Consider the following 21,276-nt stretch of genomic DNA (forward strand, 5'->3'; position numbering starts at 1 on the left):
GTTCTCATGAGATGTATTCTCTGTTGGACATTGTTAGTGGACAAATATATATATATATATATATATATATATATATATATATATATATATATATATATATATATATATATATATATATATATATATATATATATATATATATATATATATATATATATATATATATATATAACATATAAAACACATTTTGGGGAGATATATATATATAAAATACATTTTGGGGAGAAATGTATATGTATATATATATATATATATATATATATATAATGGGTATGTGGACACTTTTAGAAAACAAACTCCTTTAAAACACATTTTGGGGAGATATATATATTGCACACATATATATATATATCTCCCCAAAATGTATTTTAAAGGAGTTTGTTTTCTAAAAGTGTCCACATACCCATTCACGCTATATTCTGTACAGTTTGTTCTACTTTCTCCAGTGGTTTCGTTTTAAGTGTTACTCGCGGTTGCTGTTTTGAGTGTATTTTGAGGTCTTGAACCCAGACCAGACCTTTCCTTCATGTGAAATATCAGCTTCGCTCTGAGCCGGAGTGTTTGCCCTTGCTCTGAGCTACAATGCCTTTGCTACTTAGTTTCAGAGTCGAAGGCATCAGCCACAGACAGATGGCCAATACAAAATTGTTTAAGCTCTGTTTCGATTGATCCTGACTATGTTTGCATAGGCCACAAAAGCAATTATTCTCTGAATATAGCTTTGAAAGGACAGCCAAAAGCAAACAGAAATGCAGGAATTAGTGCAAATTGGAGACATTGGCGAGTAGTATTGGATGACAGGTTAGCCCTTAATGAAGGGGAAACTGCGGTAATTAAATCTCCGGCTGCATTTGTGTGGCTCTGTGTTGTCCAGCTACTGGAAGGGCGTGTGGGAAAAGTGGTGGAAAGCATTTTCGCTCCAAACTTGTCCGATGCTCCGTCATTTGAGACTGTTCTTCATGAGTGCAGGGTGAAGGTCAAGGAGCTATCTTAACTCCATCAATCCTGCGGACAGTTACAAACGACCTTTCACGTCCCATAAGATGCTCTATATGCCGAATTGGGGGCGATACATATTTCTGTGTTTAGGCGACGTATGAGACGTGCAGAGGGTGGCGAGATCTCTGGAAATGGTTCGTTCATCCCCACATGGTGATTGAAGATAATATCTCATTTAAAGAACCAGACTGGTGTTACAATAGCTGAGATTGAAGATGTTGCTGAAAGCACAGATGGACTCTCTGAAAAACAGAGAGACGTATTAGTCCATGCAACCGAACGCAAAGAAAAAAGCAAATGCCGACAGTGAGGATGCATAAAAAATGCAGCATATTGTCTTTGTCATAGACAACAGATCTTAAGCTAAGTTAATAATATATTAGAATGATAGATTTAGTAGAAATACTTTAAAATAGTGAATGAAAGCACTTACATTTTAGGATGAAACAATTAACTTTGCGGTTGTCTGTGATTTGTTATTTACAGATTTACTAGAGGCAAGAAAACCTTGCTGCCTCAATGGAATTACTGAAGACCAAGAAAATCTATTGGATTTTGAAAAGAAGGCAAGTTTTTGAACAAGTCTCTCTTTGTTTACAGATGTAGATATAGATATAAAACATAAAAAATCTAAAATTGGGCCTCCAGTCTGACAGCATCCTTTTGTGTTTTACGCCACATTGTCTGTAGTTGTAATTTGATGTTTTGGGAGTGTTTCACGTGCTTGTTTCATATCTGTGCTGTGTTCAGTGGCATCAGCAGGTGGAGAGACAGACATGGTGGAACCACAGGCGGAGCGTGAACCAGCTGTAGGGGAAAGCTATGAAGTCTACGAGGTTTGGAGTGTCTCTCTTCATACCCTGTAGAAATCCCTTTTCTTATAAAAACACTTTTAAAATAGATTTCCTGCCATCTGGAGCCATATATTCCAAACAAAAGATCTTCAAGGTAGGACATACTTACTACCTGTACTATGTTCAAAACCCATAGCATACAAAACACTGCAGGTCATTTATTTTATTTTTTATATTTTATATTATTTTTATATATTATTATTTATATTTAATTTTATATATTTTTTAATCTATATTTTATTTATTGTGTTCTTTATTGTTTTATTTTATCTTTTTTTATTTTGACATCATCGATCATACGATCATATACGGTATGCAATGCATTCAAATATAATGCTTCAGTCACAGGCATCAATTTGAAATGTTTGTGGAAACTGATATAGATACTGTATAGCAACTCATAATGTAATAACTGCACATAATATAATAAAAGCTGCACATAATGTAATAAAAATGCACATAATGTAATAAGTATTACACCATTATGGTAATAATATGTTCATAATGTAATAATTTTCTCAAAATGTAATAAAATCGAGCTCATAATGTAATAACAAATTTTACATTAAAAAATCACCAAAACATATCATATTTTCATTATTGTAATAGCTTTTACAACAACAACAAAAATAGTAGTATTCCCTTACAGTTCATTTGTAAAAATCTAAATCCAGTCTTAAACTACCTGTGAAATGCAACAAATTGCTATAATAATAATAATAATAATAATAATAATAATAATAATAATAATAATAATAATAATAATAATAATAATAATAATAATAATAATAAACAAATCAATGACATTTTTAAAATGCTCTCTAAAGGAATACAAATGCTTTATTTTTAATAAACATATAATACTACTACTAATAGTAATTGTATTAATATTTAAATGTTGCATTTTGCAGGTAGTTTAAGACTGGCTTTATATTTTTAAAAACATACTGTAAGGGAATACTAATATTTGTTATGTTTTAAAAAACAATAATGAAAATATGACATGTTTTTAGTGAGTTTATAATGTAATACATTTCTCATAATGTGAAAATTATGAGCTTGAGATTTTATGTTGAGAAAATAATTCCGTTATGAAATATTTAGTATAATATTAATTTAATACTTATAATCCTTAATTATGTGCAGTTATTACATTATGAGTTGCTACCTTCTGTAAAGTGAATTTAATTTCACCAAACATACACATTTAAATATGATAACCCTTTCAATCCAACTCAGAAATAACAAGCTCAATTTTGTAATTCTGAAAGAATGAATGCTATCATAATTCAACAGACAAGACTGCTGTTGCTATAAAGTAGTTGTTGGTTGTTGTTGTTTTTGTTTTTTTTTCATTATTTGTTAGGTGTTTTTAGTCGGGCAGCCATGGGGTGATTCTGCAGGAGGGGATGAGAATGAAAGAGAAGAATTCCCATGGAGCACAAGAGGAGAAGAGGGGAAAATATTACAGAAACCATCTTACAAAGGGGTTGTCAAACAATGACAATAATTTACTCTTAACACAAAAGACTAGAAAGAACTGAGACTGATTTGATTTGACCAATCGTTGAATTCTTTTAGGTGCTTAAATGGGAATTCAGGAAATGTGGCCTCGCTGGAAAAGGTGAGTCATGTTTTGTAGGTGTTTGAAAGAGGAAGTATGCATTTTTAGCCAAAGAGAATGCTATTTTTAGGATGTATTAGAGATAAATAGGGAGGCATAGATGAGAGATTATAGTTATTATTTATTTATTTATTAACAAAGGTACTCAGCTTTGTGCATATGTTTTCCTTTAGAGGTGGTACAGTATGTGTCTGTACTGTGTGTGTGTGTTTAGAGTAGAAGGTGTGTGTCCTCCCTGACCCCTCCCGCATCTTTACCGCCACCCATCTGTTTACTGACTCATGAAAAATTCATGAGTGTGTGTTTGGGAGCAGCGGAATAATTTTCAATATTTAGCCAGGCTATGAATACAGATGATGTTGAACTTTGGTGTATTGCGACGGCGTATGTGAAGGTGTTTGGGTGCGTATGCGTGTAGCTGGTATCATGGCAGGCTGAGGTCAGCAGGCTTAATGAGGGGGGGAGAAAGCAGCGGGTCCACACGCGTGTGCTGAGTGAGACGTGTTGCCTATAGGAGGCATGTGACTGGACCGGACGGGGCGTGACAGACAGCAGCTCCAAAGCCAACTGCAACTAATGCAGCAACTGTCAGTCAAACACTAACAAATAAACAGAAGCTGGCCGTATGCAATTCCAAGTAAAGGGATACGTTTGGAAACTGACAAAATGCTTATTTTCATTTATGTATATGATTCCTTTGTTAATGTACACTCTAAAGAAAGATCAAATCGGGTCGAATATGGATACAACCAAACTTTGGGTTACATTTTTCAATTAAATTTTTAACCCAACGTTTGGTTTTGTCCATATTTGACCCACAATTGGGTTAAAATAATCCAGCATTTTTTTGGGGGGGGGATAACATACATACATGTACATAATCCCTTTACGTGTAACATATGGTTACATTCTGTAAATAAATTACATATAATTAAATTATATAATTCCTTTTTTAAATTAATTTATAATAACATAAAAAAAAATTATATATTTTGTAAATAATAAGAATAACACATTTTTTTTAAATATAATTTAAAATAATAAGGAATAATATATATAATATTTTTATTTGATTTATTACAGTTTATAATATACACACCGATCATTCAAAACATTATTATAAAACATTACCACCTTCCTAACATTGGGCATGGACTCCACTAAACTCCTGAAGGTGTGCTGTGGTATCTGGCACCAAGATGATAGCAGCAGATATTTTAAGTCCTGTAAGTTGCGAGGTGGGCCTCCATGGATCGGACTTGTTTGTCCAGCACATCCCACAGATGCTCAATTGGATTGAGATCTGGGGAATTTGGAGGTCAAGGCAACACCTTAAACTTGTTGTTGTGCTCCACAAACAAATCCTTAACCATATTTGCTTTGTGGCAGGGTGCATTATCCTGCTGAAAGAGGCCACAGTTACCAGGGAATCCGTTTCCATGAAGGTATGTACATGGTCTGCCACAATGCTTAGGTAGGTGGTGCGTGTCAAAGTAACATCCACAGGGATGGCAGAACCCAATGTTTCCCAGCAGAACATTGCCCAAAGCATCACAATGCATCCGCCGGCTTGCCTTCTTCCCATAGTGCATCCTGGTGCCATGTGTTCTCTAGGTAAGCGACGCACACGCACCCGGCCATCCACGTGATGTAAAAGAAAACGTGATTCATAATTTCATTGCTCTGTGATCCAGTCCTGATGCTCACATGCCCACTGTTGCCGCTTTCTGCAGTGGACAGGAGTCAGCATGGGCACTCTGACTGGTCTTCAGCTATGCAGCCCCATACGCAACAAACTGTGATGCACTGTGTATTCTGACACCTTTCTATCAGAACCAGCATTAACTTCTTGAGCAGTTTGATCGAACCACACATGCCAGCCTTTGCTCCCCACATGCATAAATGAGCCCATGACCCTGTCATCGGTTTACCACTGTTCCTTCCTTGGCCCCCTTTTGATAGATAATGGCCACTGCAGACCAGGAACACCTCACAAGAGCTGCAGTTTTGGAGATGCTCTGACCCAGTCGTCTAGCCATCACACTCTGGCCCTTGTAAAACTTGCTCAAATGCTTATGCTTGCCCATTTTTCCTGCTTCTAGCACATTAACTTTGAGGACAAAATGTTAACTTGCTGCCTAATATATCCCGCCCACATAATCAGTGTTAATCACTTTACCTGTTAGTCATAATGTTATGCCTGATTGGTATATATTCATCTTTATAGGTAGAGACAGTAGATAGATTTGGCCTTTTTGGCTAGGCTGTCATGCAAAAACAAGAGCGAACCAATATTTACAGGAATATTAAAAACTTAAAATGAATAAATGCTTTTTCCTGTGAGCTTTTTGTTTTTCTATATGCATTTGTTTATGCATAAAATCAAAACTGTAGCTGTAAATTTTTTGCCAAATATTTTTTTTTATATTTTTTTTTTCAGATAGAGCTCCAATTTTAGTGTTTAGTGTTTTAAAAAATATTTATAAAATAAGCGCCACAACTCAGCACACTGCCCTTTTGTGAAGATACTTGGATCTAAACTACGGCACAGGTGTGCTGCAAGATTAATTAGGTTTCCCTTGAAGTGAAATAATACAGAAATGGACCTCTATTGTTCATTTGTTTATTTATTGCTTTGTATTTTGAATAAATTTAGCATTTGCTCAGCTGATATTACACTCCAGGTGTTTTGTTTGGAGTGTTTGCAGACTTTTTGGCATTTTCAGATGGACTAAAACTCAGTGCTTAATACTATTTGTTTTACAGCTGCAATGTTTTAGCCTACTTTGTTTTAAGGTCACACACACTGCGCTGTTTGTGAAGCACTGGCCCTGAACCCATCATTAGCAGAGTTTGTAAAACAGGACTTTGAAAGCAGAGAGAAGTGCTTAATTGATTTTTAAAGATTAAAGGCTTGTCCTCATCATAGATTAAAATCAGTCAGGGCAAGAAAACAACATCGCTTAGCATTAGAGAACTTTCACTTGTGTGCACAGCACAACGACATGTGATAGACGCAAATAGCAAAAGATAAAATAAGCCAGCAAATTTAATGTAGCGGCTTCAAGGTCACTTGAGAAGTGGTCCTTCGTTAACAAGCCTTTAGAAAGTGCAGTTATGACCACAAGTTTTTTATTACAGTCACAAGAGCAGCATATAAAAGTCATTATGCGCTGTTAATGTCATTTATCAAATAAAATGAAAGACAAGCAAAAGAAAAGCTCTTTAAAGCCACAAAACTATTTCAATAAAAAATACCATAATCTCATCTAATTCTGAAGTCACAAAACAAGACATTCATCCAGAGGAACATGAACTCATCAAAACAAAATTAGTAAGCAAATAAGGTTGCGGAGTATTTGATCATGATGATTGAGTTAGACATAAATATGCTTTAATTGTGCTCATGTCTACGAGGGCTTTCCGGATTCATTTGAGAGCACATTGGAAACGTCATGCCGTTCCACATAAAAACCTGAGTTCCAACACTCCAGTGAGCAAATCAAAGTAGTGCTGAGGTCATTTCTCTCTAAGGTTCAGGGTCTGAAAGCCCCCATACGTAGTGTATAACTATGTGAGATATTACATGGATTCTCTCATCCTCACCCAGAAGAAGCTAGTTCTCTGTGTTCTTTAGCCAAAATAACTTCCACATTTGCTGTGATAATACATTCTGTTCACTCCATTTACATTCCATAAGAATTCAGAGACAGATGTGCAGATGTATAATGTCCTCTCATAATTTTAGGTGAGACTGCACACATTTTCATAATAATATGTGTTCTTTTTACTCGCCTTAAAATCACGATGTCTCTTTTTTCATAGGTGGACACACTATGATTAGTCATTCAGTTATTCTATGATTTCTGGAACAGAAACCTCTTGATCTTTCTTTTATACCTTGTAGGTTCAGTCCAGGATTTGGATACGTCAAGGAGCTCCATGTGAAAGGAATTTTGAATGATGAATTAAGGTTTGTGGCATTAGTCTCATATTATTATTGCAATGTTCAGATGGCATGCTGGCTCTTGAATGTCTTATGCTAACTACATTACGGGGGTCGACCTAAGTGCATGGTCATATTTTACAACTTTTAGGGTTCCTGTCTCAGATTAAGCCTAGTTTGACATTGTTCTTGCACGCACACTTATTGATACTACAGTAAAAACCAGTACATTTTCATTAGGGATTTGATACATCAGGAGGAGGAAATTAAACAAAATGACTCACAGAGAAGAGATCTGAAAGTGAAGCTATTAAAATGGTTTCAAGGAATTCACTATGAAAAATGACTATGGTTTGACTGTAGTAAAATGACCTTTGTAACTATAACCATTTGGCAGACAATAGTTATCATGCAAGAGACTGTGGTTTATTGCTTTTTGTTCTCATGGTGGACACTTTGTGATAATTTGTCTACAGTGTTTTTCTGTGCTGTCCTAAAGGCCAAGGCAGATGTCTGAATTTTAAGAGCAGAAATCTTCAGCCCGAAGTCTCACTATGTCCAGAAAGTCAGCCGTATGGAACACCCCGAAGAGTCAATGGACCAGCTAACCGAAGAGCTCTGGACGAATCTGAAGAGCCGAGCGGGGAAAATACACCAGTGCAAGGAAGAAATTGAGAGATTAAGAGAGAAAGTGGACAGCCACCAAAAATGGTTTGTAGTCAAACTTTCACCGGCGCTCCTGAGAAATAAAAATGCCCTGCAAAAATGAGATATTAAAGGAATAATTTGTTTAAAAAAAGAACATTCTGTCTTGCATTGAAACTTAAAAGTTTAAATCCCAGTTTATTGTAAGTGCAACGAGTACATTGCTTAAGTCTTAATGGAATGACAAGAAGAAAGTCATTTTGTTTTAGAATGACATGAAGATGAATAATGACATAATTTTCATTTTTGGGTAAACTATTCCTATATAAGTACATTTTTTGATGTGAGTAGTGCAAGTAAAACTACAGGACAGGCCACATGTTGGGTTAATTTGACCAGTATATACAGTACAGGATTGACTATAATACTACTGCATGATAATTCCTTTAATTTATCCTTAATTAGATGTAATTTTTGTTCACATATAAGCTCTTTAACCAGTAGTAAAAAATGTACTTTTAAAAGTAAAACATTTAAAAGTATTCAAGTGTAAGCAACCTGTTTCTATTGTCCTTTTTCCACTGTAACGGCACTGGATCTTTAGCTAGAGTTTGTATCATGTTCAGTAGGGGAACCTCTAACTTCAGACCGCCGCCCTGCGTTTCACTCTTAGCCAGACAGTCAGTGTACTGTTCTGAGAATATATTTTAACTTCCTAGGGATATATGTTCGGTATCTTTTTATATCATATCATATTTTATGCAAGCCATCAGGCATTTCCATCACATGAAAATACCATCATGACACTTGTGTAGATGACTCAGATCGTGCCCCTACCCCCTTTGCATAAAATTAAATGATATACAATACAATAACACATTTATAGATAAAGTGTACACAAATACTGCGTTGTTACGTCTGACCCAGGATCTGGTTAACACAAAAAATTACCCAAACACTGCATTGCTATGTCTGACCCAGGACCTGGGTAATATAAAAAAACCAAACAAACACGGGGCTATATCTGATCCAGGATCTGGGTAACACAAAAACTACCCAAACACTGGGCTGTTATGTCTGACCCAGGACCTGGGTAACACAAAAACTACTCAAACACTGGGTTATTATGTCTGACTCTTGACCCATGACTGGGGTAACACAAAAACTACTTAAACAATGGGTTTTTATGTCTGACCCAGGAGTTGGGTATTATAAAAAAAAACTACCCAAACACTGGGTTATGTCTGAACCATGACCTATGACCTGGGTAACACAAAAACTATCAAAACAATGTGTTATGTCTGACCCAGGAAATGGGTAACATAAAAAAACTACCCAAACACAGGGTTGTTACCTCTGACCCAGGACCTGGGTAACACTAAAAACAACTACCCAAACATTGGGTTGTTATGTCTGACCTGTGACCCATGACTTGGGTAACATAAACTCTACCCAAACACTAGTTTGTTATGTCTGAGTTGGGTTACATAAAAACTACCCAAACACTGGGTTGTTGCATCTGACCCAGGATCTGGTTAACATAAAAACTAGCCAAAAAACATGTTGTTATGTATGACCCAGGACCTGGTGTACATTTATTTTTTTAGCGTAAATACTTTTATGAAATTATTATTTTTGTGAATTGTTTTCTGTTAGGCATGCATTTTACAAAATGTACAGAAATGGAAATAAAGACGTGTCAGGATATATTATTATTTCTTATTATTAAAATCATTACTTAAATTAAATTAAGAATATTTAAATATTTTTACTAGTGAAATACAGACAAAAATAAATAAATAAATAAATAAATAAATAAATAAATAAATAAATAAATAAATAAATAAATAAATAAATAAATAAATAAATCCCAGTATTCTGTGTATGTTTTTTGCAGTCTCTGTACATTATTATTCTTTCAAGGTGATATGTCTATTTGTTTGGTCTCATATTTCACAGTTTAAAGAAATCTCAGTTTATTTAGAGCACATACACAGAATGTACTAATAATCTCTCAGCATTCTCCTTGCCAAGCAATTTTGTGCTTGCGTCAGGATTCATTAATATTGGTTAGCCACTGCTGTTGCCCTGTTTGGGGCATCCTTGGGTGACAAATGAATCAAGCACCCCTGATGTCACTTTGGTTTTGCGTCTTCTTGAAGACATTTACAATGCCTGGCAACAAATGAATCATTTTTATTGCAGAAAAATTTAATTTGTATGAGCTAAACTGCAGCCTACAAGGTCAGACTGGCGGAATATAATTTTAATCAAATCAAATTTAATTTGTGCTTTATAAAAGAGTTACCGATTTGAAGAATGACTGTATTTTATACTTTGTTACGTTCAGTAATAAGAATGATACTGGTCTGTTGTTGAGGAATATATCTGTGAGCAGTGAAATACTTTGGCTAGTCCTGATGCACTATGAACTTGAACTTCATTTTACCTCTGAAAAGGCTTTTTAAAAATTTTTTTTTTTATAAATGCTCGGGTGTGGGAATGCACTGGGTCACTGCTGGGTCACACACTGGGTCACTGCTGGATCACTTCTGAATTTAATATATAGCTATTCTCAAAAGCAAGACATGTTCATTATCTTAAAGGGGGTCATGTACTGGCTTTTTTATTGTTTTATACTGTTGTCTAAGGTCAACTTGTGATGTTTGTGTAGTTTTTACATTCAAAAACATCATAATGAATAAGCAGTAGGTTATTTTCTACCCTGCTTTTGTGCCTCTCTTACGGAACACTCGATTTTTATGGGTGTGCCGCACTGAAAACTTGGCAGAAAATAGCCACTTCTATGATTGGATAAGCTTTGCATATTATGATGAGTGAATATGAATATAATTGTTTCGAAACCGTGTGGCAAAACGGCAACCAGAATGATTTGCCCACAGGGCTCGCAAAATGTCTTTATCAAGCAAACACAATGATTTTTTCTCTCATCCACCCGCGATTAATTGGAATGTTAATTTTTATTACTTGGCCTGCCCGATCGGTGGATATAACCGTTCATTACTAACACACGCACGCACGTACAAGCTTCAATGTAGAGTCAGACAAATCAGCATGATCAAAACTTCCACAATTGTATTTTTCCTTCAAATATCAAGAGAGTGAACAACGCAAATCAAGAAAGGAATGTTATTTCACTATTTAAGATAGCCCGTCGGCAGGTTGGTAAGTTAGTTGAAAGGAACAAATGCGCAATGTCTTCCCCACTTGAGCTGGATATTCATTAAAAATAAAGTTCATCCATGCATTAATAATAATATAAGAATCCGGATGAAGCTTATGTGGCATGTTTATTGCTGAGAAGTTCTATCCAGTTTAGCGCCACGTAGGGCTATGTTATTTATCTATAACATGTCTTTCACAAATTGGTGCGTGGGGCTACAGAATCAGGCATAGAATCAAGACTACATTTAAGAAATATCTACACGTAAACTTTGTACAGACGGTCAGAGGTTTTTGTCAAGCACAAGATGCTGGAGAACATGATTATCAGCTCACAATGCATGTTTTTACATGAGCAGCTATCAAACATACAATTCTGAGGAAAAAGCTCTGCTATGATCATGTTTATTAACCCATCATAGCTCAGTCAACTTTTATTGAGCCTAATGGTGTATGTCTAAAACTTCCTTTTCACACTTTTTTCTATAGTGAAATACATTGTTTATTGTGAGCTCCTTCTGCCTATTAATAATGACCAGCTTATTTTAAACTCTTATGGGCAGGCAGAGGCATTTAGGAATTATTTAGATGTTTTTTTTTTCTTTTTTCTCTCAACAGTTTTGAGAGCTCAGTGTAAACAAGTTTAGTTCCGATAGGAAATGTTGTATCACAGTGAAAGGATGGATCATGTCAGGTAACCAATAATATACTTAGCGCATATTATTTTAACTATATTATACTTACTATTTTTGCTCTAGCAAATTGCTTTGCAGTGTATTTTATCCTTTTGCAAGTTGGTCTCCTTATCCGCTGAGCGTTCCCGGTATCTGTCAATTATCCTCTCTCTCTCCGGCATCCGTGTAGCCTCTCTGTCTCCAATCACTGCTCATTGACGGCATTCTCGGTGAGGGCTCCAGTCAAATGTTTGTTATGTTAGCGGCGCTCGCCAACACAGTCAGTCGCCCCCTTAAAACCTCATTCATTTGGCCCGTCTGACTCTGAGCTTTACTACAACTACTCTGCGCAAATAATTAAAGGCTTTAGTTAAATACATAGTTGGGGTATTTGGAGACTAGGGGATCTATAATAACATTTGCCATTATTCACTCAGGCTTTGATTGCCTGACAGAAACAAATTAGGGCCCAGGATTAATTTCCAGCAAAACGTGCCAAGTGAATGCAATTGACTCCAATTAAAGCATGAAAGGACACTAAATATTCAAATCAGCAGAGCCGGTGATGGCGAGCCGATAAAGAATGGCGTGGAATTGTGCCAAGGGAGAAAAACAGCCATTCATGGGCACCTGAGGGAAAATAACAGGCTCTCATTCAATAAAGAGGAAAGCTGGGGCAACAGACATGTGTTTCTGCTGCAGAACATGCCCCCGCTGGCATGTTGTTGTTGTCGGGTCACATCAGCGGCTATTCACACGCGCTCAGTGTTTTGAGCTGATTTGAATATCAAGGCCACATTAAGACACCTAAGTGGTTATGTATTATACATGCTAAGTGGTTGTTCAAGTTTATGCGGGCACACGTTTTGTAATAGGCAGCATTGTCACATACATGAGCGTAATTAAGGTGATTAAATAATAATGTCCCAGAATGCAAATTTCAAACTAATGGTGGCATCTGCAAACATAGCCTGTGTGGTTGCTTGTAGTGTATTTATGTGAGTTTAATACTAATTTTTTGACATTTTTGTGAAATAAATAGAGATTGACGTACTATGAAAACAACATTTACATCTTCCTTTTTGTAGTTAAAAACATGTATTTAAATGTCTCGTCCTGACACCTGAACATCCCAACGACTGTCCAACGATGGCTGGTGGATGATAAAAAAATTGGTGGAGAACGCGGGCTGAATGCTATTATCCTTGAACATCAGAACATTAATAAAATGAGTTGATGATGTTCATAAAATCTTGTGTTGTTTCTGGTTGTGTGTAGCATGTACTGAGCAGCGTATTCTACTGAATAATCACAACCTTAAAAATGAACGGGGGAAGTTAATTTTTACAAAAATCTCTGATCATTGGCGTTTACACAACACCATTTTCAACTAAAAACTGAAAACTTTTGCTTTGACATAACATAAAATGCTAAGGCAACTTAATGCACAGCATTTTTGCGTTTACTCAACTTTTACACAAAGTAGTTCACTCAACTCCATTATCTGAGTAAGGTCACATGCCTCCCAATTTAAGATCTTTTGTTCAGCTGAGGTTTTTTTTAATTTTTGTATTGAATTTTTTATTGTTTCATGTCACCATCATGGTGATTAGTGTTTTCTTTAGTTGGGCAGTTTGACGACTTTTTAATGTTAGTGTTTCTCTGGCCGCTGAATAAGAATTTAATCATTGTGTAGTGGTTTAATTCACTGGTTTTATGACTGAGTTTAATATGAGCAATATACTTTTAACTCTGTTTTATTGTGATTCTAGAAAATATCCATCACGGTTTTAATCAGAAAAGCGGAATAAGGTTTAAAACCGACTGTACATTATACACTTTGACTGGGAGATTTACTCCCATAGACATCAAGAATCAGCGTATGAATCTCAACAATGGAGACATCCTTCATGCCGCAATTAATTCTGGGAGCCATGGATGAGTTTTGCATGATGCGCTCAGAATGCATTGTTAACTTGTTGCAACTTTTATGCTTGTTAACTTGCAATTACAAATTGAAATTACAATTAATACTAGATTGGTCCAACAATTGTTGAACCAACTTCTTTTCACTGGTTGAGCCAACTTGTTTGCATTTAAATGTCCAGTTAACTAACACATAATCATTAGCCTGAATTTTTGTGAGTTGGATTTTTTACAGCGTTTTGGGATCCTGAAAATGCAAACTTGCACGTTTTTGAAAGCAAAAGCACTTTTGTCTCTGTGTAAATGCGAATTTGTGAAAACAATGACGTCATGAGCATGCGTATTCAGTCTATAGGCGTGTGTTTTTTCTTTCTTTATCGCCAACCGCTGGCCTGAAAACCTTTTTCTGTTTTCAGTAAATTGTTGTGTAAATGTACACTTAGTCTAACAGTTAGTATCTTGTCACAATTGTTTGCAGGTTTTGCAAAGAGAATGTTGAGGATAAAATAGTTACAACTGGTCCCACTTTATATTAGGTGGTCTAAACCACTATGAATTTACGTCAAAAAATAAGTACAATGAACTTATTTTGTTCATATTGTATTGCAGAACACTTTTGCTTGTATTGAGGTGGGAAACGGGTAGAGTTAGGGACAGGTGTGGTGGTGTGGGTCAGTTTAAGGGTAGGGTTAAGGGTCAGCAGTGTATTTATAAATGGAACTACAGACATTAATTACAGATTTAATTACATGCAGGTAATTTGTAAAATGTAAGTACAATATAAAGCCATGCATGTACACATTAAGTGCATTGTATCAAATTATTAATTTAAATGTTAGTACATAGTAGTTAATGCCGCCTAATATACAGTGTGTCCTTAAAATATATCGGATTAAACATGAAAGGAGGTATTTGTTAAAGATGCAGCTGTTTGAAGGCAGAAAATGGTCATAAAAATGTTCCATTGTACATAGACCTTAGGGAAATATGTTCAGTTCTAAGGGGACAATATATTTTGTCTTAGACCTGAATTAGCATTGGTTTTGAGTTCTGGAATAAGCCTGGTGTGTCTTACTTGGTTCCTCTGTGTTCTTTTGTCTTAGATCTACAGAGGAAAGGTGAAAAATTAAATGAATTAAAAATGCACTTTAAATTCAAGTAGTAAGTTTATTATTCATAGTGTACTGAAAACATATTCAAGTACATTTTTAATACATTTAATAGTACGTCTTTTTCACCTGGGGGAGCTGAAGTTGAGCAGGTGTACATAAAATTGACCATCAGAAGGGAAGAAGTTTCTGTCGATGTATTGTATGAGAATTATCAAACATATATGGTTGAATAAAATTAGGCCTTGAGGAGCCCACCTGAGCCGGGTAGATGCTGGACATCAACCCCCTTAACAAAGACACTTGTTAGACTCACACATTTGCTTGTTCTGAATGCAGTGGCCTTGATGCTTTCTTAGTCTAAATCCTAAAAAAACTGTCACTGTCTGAGCATTAATGTGAAAAGTCTTTGCTCTTTGTGAATGGAAACCATTCAAAGAAGAAGATTTGGCCATTCACTATTGTCCATGTACAATATGGCATGTAATCTTAGAATTATTGTTATGAATATGCACTCATTAAAGCAAGTCTTTTTTTTTTTTTTTAAACATAGGTGCTTGTCCATTTTTAAAAGATGTTAGATAGATGTGAACAGGAATGGGACTTGTTTGCATTGAGGACCAAATAAATGCGTTTTTTATGCTTTTCTTGATTTTTAGGCTGGTGGTGCAAATTTTGTTATGATATAGTACTTCCTCTCTTATTCTTAAACTCACTATAAACTGGCCAGGCAGACAAACCCTCTATACGTATACACTCTAAAGAAATGCTGGGTTTAAAACAACCCAAGCTGGGTTGAAAATGGACAAACTCAGAAATTGGATTGTTTGAACCCAGTGAATGGACCCATTCAAACAGCCCAGTTTCTGGGTTTGTCCATTTTCAACCCAACTTGGGCTGTTTTTAACCCAGCATTTTTAGAGTGTACAATATGCACAAGCAGGAAGTACAACTCACCTTAATGATGGGCTATGTGTTGGTGGCAGCGTGTGTGTATGTGTGTGTGTGTGTGTGTGTGTGTGTGTGGTAATGATGCGATGCTGGCTGGGCTGTCTGTAGAGAACTCCTCATTTGCAGTCTGGGAGGCCTTTGTTGTTTCGTGCAGACAGTGTTGTTACGCATGCAGGAATGTCTCATTAAGAATTAACGTGGGCATCCTCAGTAGCGACAGAAGAGAGCGAGAGATAGATCAATCCCCACCCCAAAGCCAGCCGGCCCTCCAGCCCAAGCTCCTTGATTATCAGGAGTCATTTGAAACCTCCCCATTTGTCCACAGCATGCTGGTTATGATCTCATTCTGAAGCATGCAGAGAAGACCATCTCTCTCAGTAGAACATCGCCAATCGCCGTCGCCCGCTCATTACACCGCCGCTACCGATAAACACCCCGTTGCTTATTTTCGCGCCACCGCAAGCGGATGTGTCCAAGCTGTCGTTTTGATGCAGCTGACTCCTCGAGGCATGTAAAATAATTGTTATGTATTCTGTCTGGATTTGTCCTTTTCTCCTTAGATCTTCAGTGGAGTCTATAATTTCGTGTCAGACAGTAATGTCTTATTTGAGTGCTTTTGAGCCAGCTCAGGTTGCCGGGGACGGCGGCGTCTAGCCCATGCATAAGATCAGTTCATCGTTTTATCCCCTTGTCTGTGTTCATTCCCGGGTGTCAAGGCAACAGTTTCAGCTGATGAGATGAGCGTAGATGCTCCACAACTTCAAAGCCTCCCGGAGAGCGGCACACCATATCGATTTCCCCAGTGTTTAAAATGTAAAACGTAAAGATATCGGCGCGGTTTGATTGGAATCGGTGTTGACCGGCCGTAAGTGATGGATTGCATTTGAAAATCTCCTTCTCACGGCTGAACGAATGGAAGAATCAGAGGGAAAGGAGGAAGTGGAAATGACCATGAGAGTTCAAGTGGGAGCGATTGAACTGTTTGACGGCAGCTGGACCAAATCAAACCAGAAGACGAGAGCGCCATCGAGGAACCCTTCCTGACTTCAGCAGCATAGGTGAAGAGAATGGCCTTGCCCTGTTCCCACTTCACAAGAATGCCATGAGCCCTTGGCATGGATGAATCGCATTCTCCGGCTAATGTGGGCTGCTCTCCGGCTTTGTGTGACCCGTACATACACTCCAACTCACGAGTGTACCATTGTACCGATGATCGATCGAGGACATTCTCGTTGAATGCATTTTTAACGATACATAGTTCTTGCATTATGAGGTTTTTCCTAGTAGAATGCAAGGCCGATTCAGTGTGTTGCACTAACAAATACCCAATTTCGTCACTTTTTCTTAACGGATTTGTACCGCTGAAGATTCTGACCTCAGTAGTTTGAAGCTGTTTGCTGGAGGTGTTTATTCTGTAGCATTAAGGCTGCCTGGGCGTTAAAATAAGCTGAGGAATAATACATTACATGCAGGAATATAACTTTATGCCGCAGCCTGCGCCTATCCAGCAGAAACGGCAGCTGCTGATTGGCTGGTAGTGACATGATTTATGATCCTGTTTTGCGCATCAGCGGCACAGGGGTTGCCGTGGCGAGGGCCTGCTGGAAATGATACATGGCATTCTAATTGAAGAATCCTCTGCGCATCCTTTCTACAGAAGGAATGTTTAAATGCGAACGCTGTTAATTCAGGAGAGGTGAAAAATCGCAGCTTAATGGGGTGAATGATGGAGGTTGAGCAGCCTGCTGTAGGCAGCATTCATGATGCATATACAAAAATGACTAAAGGAGAGCAGGGCTTCCTCTCTGAGCTGTATCAATGCATGGCAGACCTCTCTTTGAATTGCAAGATTTAAAAAAGCTGCATTAACACCGAAGCATGAAAAAATAAGATTAAAAAAATTTGTTTGACAAACGATCGAGTACTAAATTTGAAATAAGAACATTATCAAACCATTGACCTTTTACTGTTGACCCTTTTAGCCACCTTTATAATTTTTTTCAAAATATAATATTAAAATATGTATTATTAACATTTAGTTATATACATGTATTATATTTAAAATAATCACTTATTGAAATCTACTTTTCAAAAATGTGAAGTTGTATAATGTGTTTCTTGCGTACACACACACACACACACACACACACACACACACACACACACACACACACACACACACACACACACACACACACACACACACACACACACACACACACACACACACACACACACACACACACACACACACACACACACACACACACACACATGTTGGTCTATGTGGTTTACAGGGACTCTCCATAGGCGTAATGGTTTTTATACTGTACAAACCGTATTTTCTATCCCCTACACTGCCCCTGCCCCTAAACCTACCCATCACAGGAAACATTCTGTATTTTTACTTTCTCAAAAAAACATCATTTAGTATGTTTTTAAAGCCATTTGAATTATGAGGACATTTGATATGTCCTCATAAACCACATTTATAGTGTAATACCAGTGTAATACCCATGTAGTTATACAAATTTGTGTCCTCATAAACCACATAAACAGGCTCACACACACACACACAAACACATGTTTTATGATGACTTTCCATACACTGTAAATAAAATACCGTTAGATTTACTTAAAATGTAAGTTACTTTGAGTAACTTAAAATTTTGAGTTTATCAAAATTAAAAATTTGAGTTGACACAAGGAAATTGGTTTAATAAATAGAAACTCAAACTATCATTGTATCTGAACCACATAAAAAATTAACAAATCATGAAAATAGTTCAATGTATTTCACATATAAAACACACACAAGTTAACTCTTGATATTTGAATAAAGGTTGTCGATTCTCAAACATTTTAATTGTATTAACTCAACATTTTATTTTCAATGAAATTTTAAAGCAACCAGCTAAACGCATTTTTTAAATATTTTCTTACAGTGTTATAGGCGTAATGGTTTTTATTCTGTATGAACTGTATATTTTATCCCCTTTACTGCCCCTACCCCTAAACCTACCCATCACAGGAAACATTCTGCATTTTTACATTTTTAAAAAAAAACATGACTTAGTATGATTTATAAGATGTTTTCCTACTTGGGACCAAAAAATGTCCCCACAAGGATTTTGGATATTTTGTCCCCATAACATAGGGTTTACCAGGCTGCACACGCACACGCACACGCGCACACGCACACACACACACACACACACACACACACACACACACACACACACACACACACACACACACACACACACACACACACACACACACACACACACACGCAAAAATTCACTCATAATATTGTTACTTATTCATATAATATACATTTTCATCCCTTTAGCCTCCTAATGTTGCGTAGATTGCAAGAAGTGGGATTTTGTCCATTTCACTGCAAGTTATAAATTTTAAATATGATGGAATTATCAGTTAGCTGTTCAGACTGAATCCCTGGAGTAGGCCGGTGCAAAACTCTTTTCCAATACAACCAGATTACTGCAGATAATTGTGTTACATAGAGTATTGATTGAAAAATTGTTGTACTCCGGAAACATCTAAACACACAATTTCTCTGCTCTCTTTATTGCTCTCTGTCCTACAATGGCCCCTGTAATTCTGAGATGCACCTTTCAGTGATCAGAAAAAACAAAGAAAAGAAAAGAAAAAAACAAATTATATATGTATTGTAATAAAAGAATATCTTGAGTTGAAACATCAGAGAAATTACTTCTTCACAAGAATCTATTGATCACTTTATATCAAAGGGGAATGTTTGACATAAGATTACCTGCCAGTTTGAACATTAGGTACACTGTGTTATAGCCCGGGGCTGTTGTACGTCTGCCAAAGGGACTGTAAATAAGGCAAAAGCTTTAAGTACCTCTGGCTTGAAATCAACGCTAGCCCAAACCAAAAGCAAAGGTAAACCTTTATTTGATGCAGTTTTTTTTAACCTCCATCCGTTTTTTTATCTGGGCGCATGTCCGAGATTGAATTTGAAAACCCCGAAGATGACTGAAGCTGCCTTGGAGGTTAGGATGATGACACCTATAGGGGCCGTTTCCTTTAGTACCCCTCCCGGCCCCCTCCATATCAAAGCTGCTCAGATGTGAGATGTCCGGTATTAAAACATGGGAAAAGGCGAAAGCGCTCATGTTCATTTATATGGCCTCTTCTTTTGCTAAACAAGTCAGAATTAAAACCATGTTGTTGCTCCTCAGTGTGCTGGCAGAGAACCCTAGCGCTCTTAACAGGCACATTTCAGAGGTGAGGCTCGGTGAAAAGCAGTATCCCGTTTATGTACTTCCAGCACTCTTGACCTCTACCTGTGTTGGCTGGTAAGAGGAGCGGCTATACACAATTCATTTGCTCTTCCCAGTTCGCTTCTAGGATCTACCGAAGGCTCGAAGCATTACACTTTTTCTGAGCCAAAAGCTGATTTTTTAATCAATCTTCTCTTTTTTAACCACATCTCTCTCTACATATATTTATTGATTACACAAATTTTTAACAAGATTTAACCCTGAGGTTCACAGATCTAGTTGCCAAAGCTCTGTGTTTGTGTTTATTAAATATTTAGTGGTTTTATTTGGCTCTTCAATTTCCTATGGCTCTTGTTTAAACAGTTTGGACACTGCAAAGCCATAAATTAATCATTTGTGGCCATGGATTTTAGTATTCAGTTTTTAGCTGCCCCTCTTTGAAACCTCCCCCAAGCCATCACATCTGATGTCCTTTATGATGCCGCAGACATCCACCAAAACCCAGATACACTATATATTCATTGCCTCTCAGAAAGCCTCAGACAAAAATCATCCCCCTTGAAATAAATGCACCTGAACATGTGAGCGGGCCGTATTTTTATTTGACCAAAATAGTACTAAGATTTAATGTAGATTGTATCCAGCATTACAACCAGATGTAGAAATTCAAAACCGTTTTATAATATACATCTAGAGTGATATGTTTTGTATGCACACTTGATATTGATACATTAAATGTACTAAGTGCAGAGCAGTGTTTTGTTTCTTGTCTTGCTGGGCATGTGTGTCAGGCACAAAGCAAAGAGTGCCATCTATTGATGGAGACAGGAATTTACTTATTTTTTGGGGGGCGAACAAAAGATTGGTTCCCTGCACTGTCTGCTGTGTTTTGTAGGGAAATGACTGATAAGAAACAACCAATCTGAGTAAAATCTGAAATCAGCACAGTGAAGTCATAGTCTTAAAATATATATAAATCGATCAAGTGTTTTTTTTTTTTTTTGTAACACATTTTGAATATTGATTTGTCAGTAATCAAATGAAAACGAGTAAGTGAGCCTCTCTTTTTCTCGATGTGTGTGTGTGTGTGTGTG

Source organism: Pseudorasbora parva, chromosome 24 (assembly GCF_024679245.1).
Source record: "Pseudorasbora parva isolate DD20220531a chromosome 24, ASM2467924v1, whole genome shotgun sequence".
In the NCBI taxonomy this organism is placed as follows: Eukaryota; Metazoa; Chordata; class Actinopteri; order Cypriniformes; family Gobionidae; genus Pseudorasbora; species Pseudorasbora parva.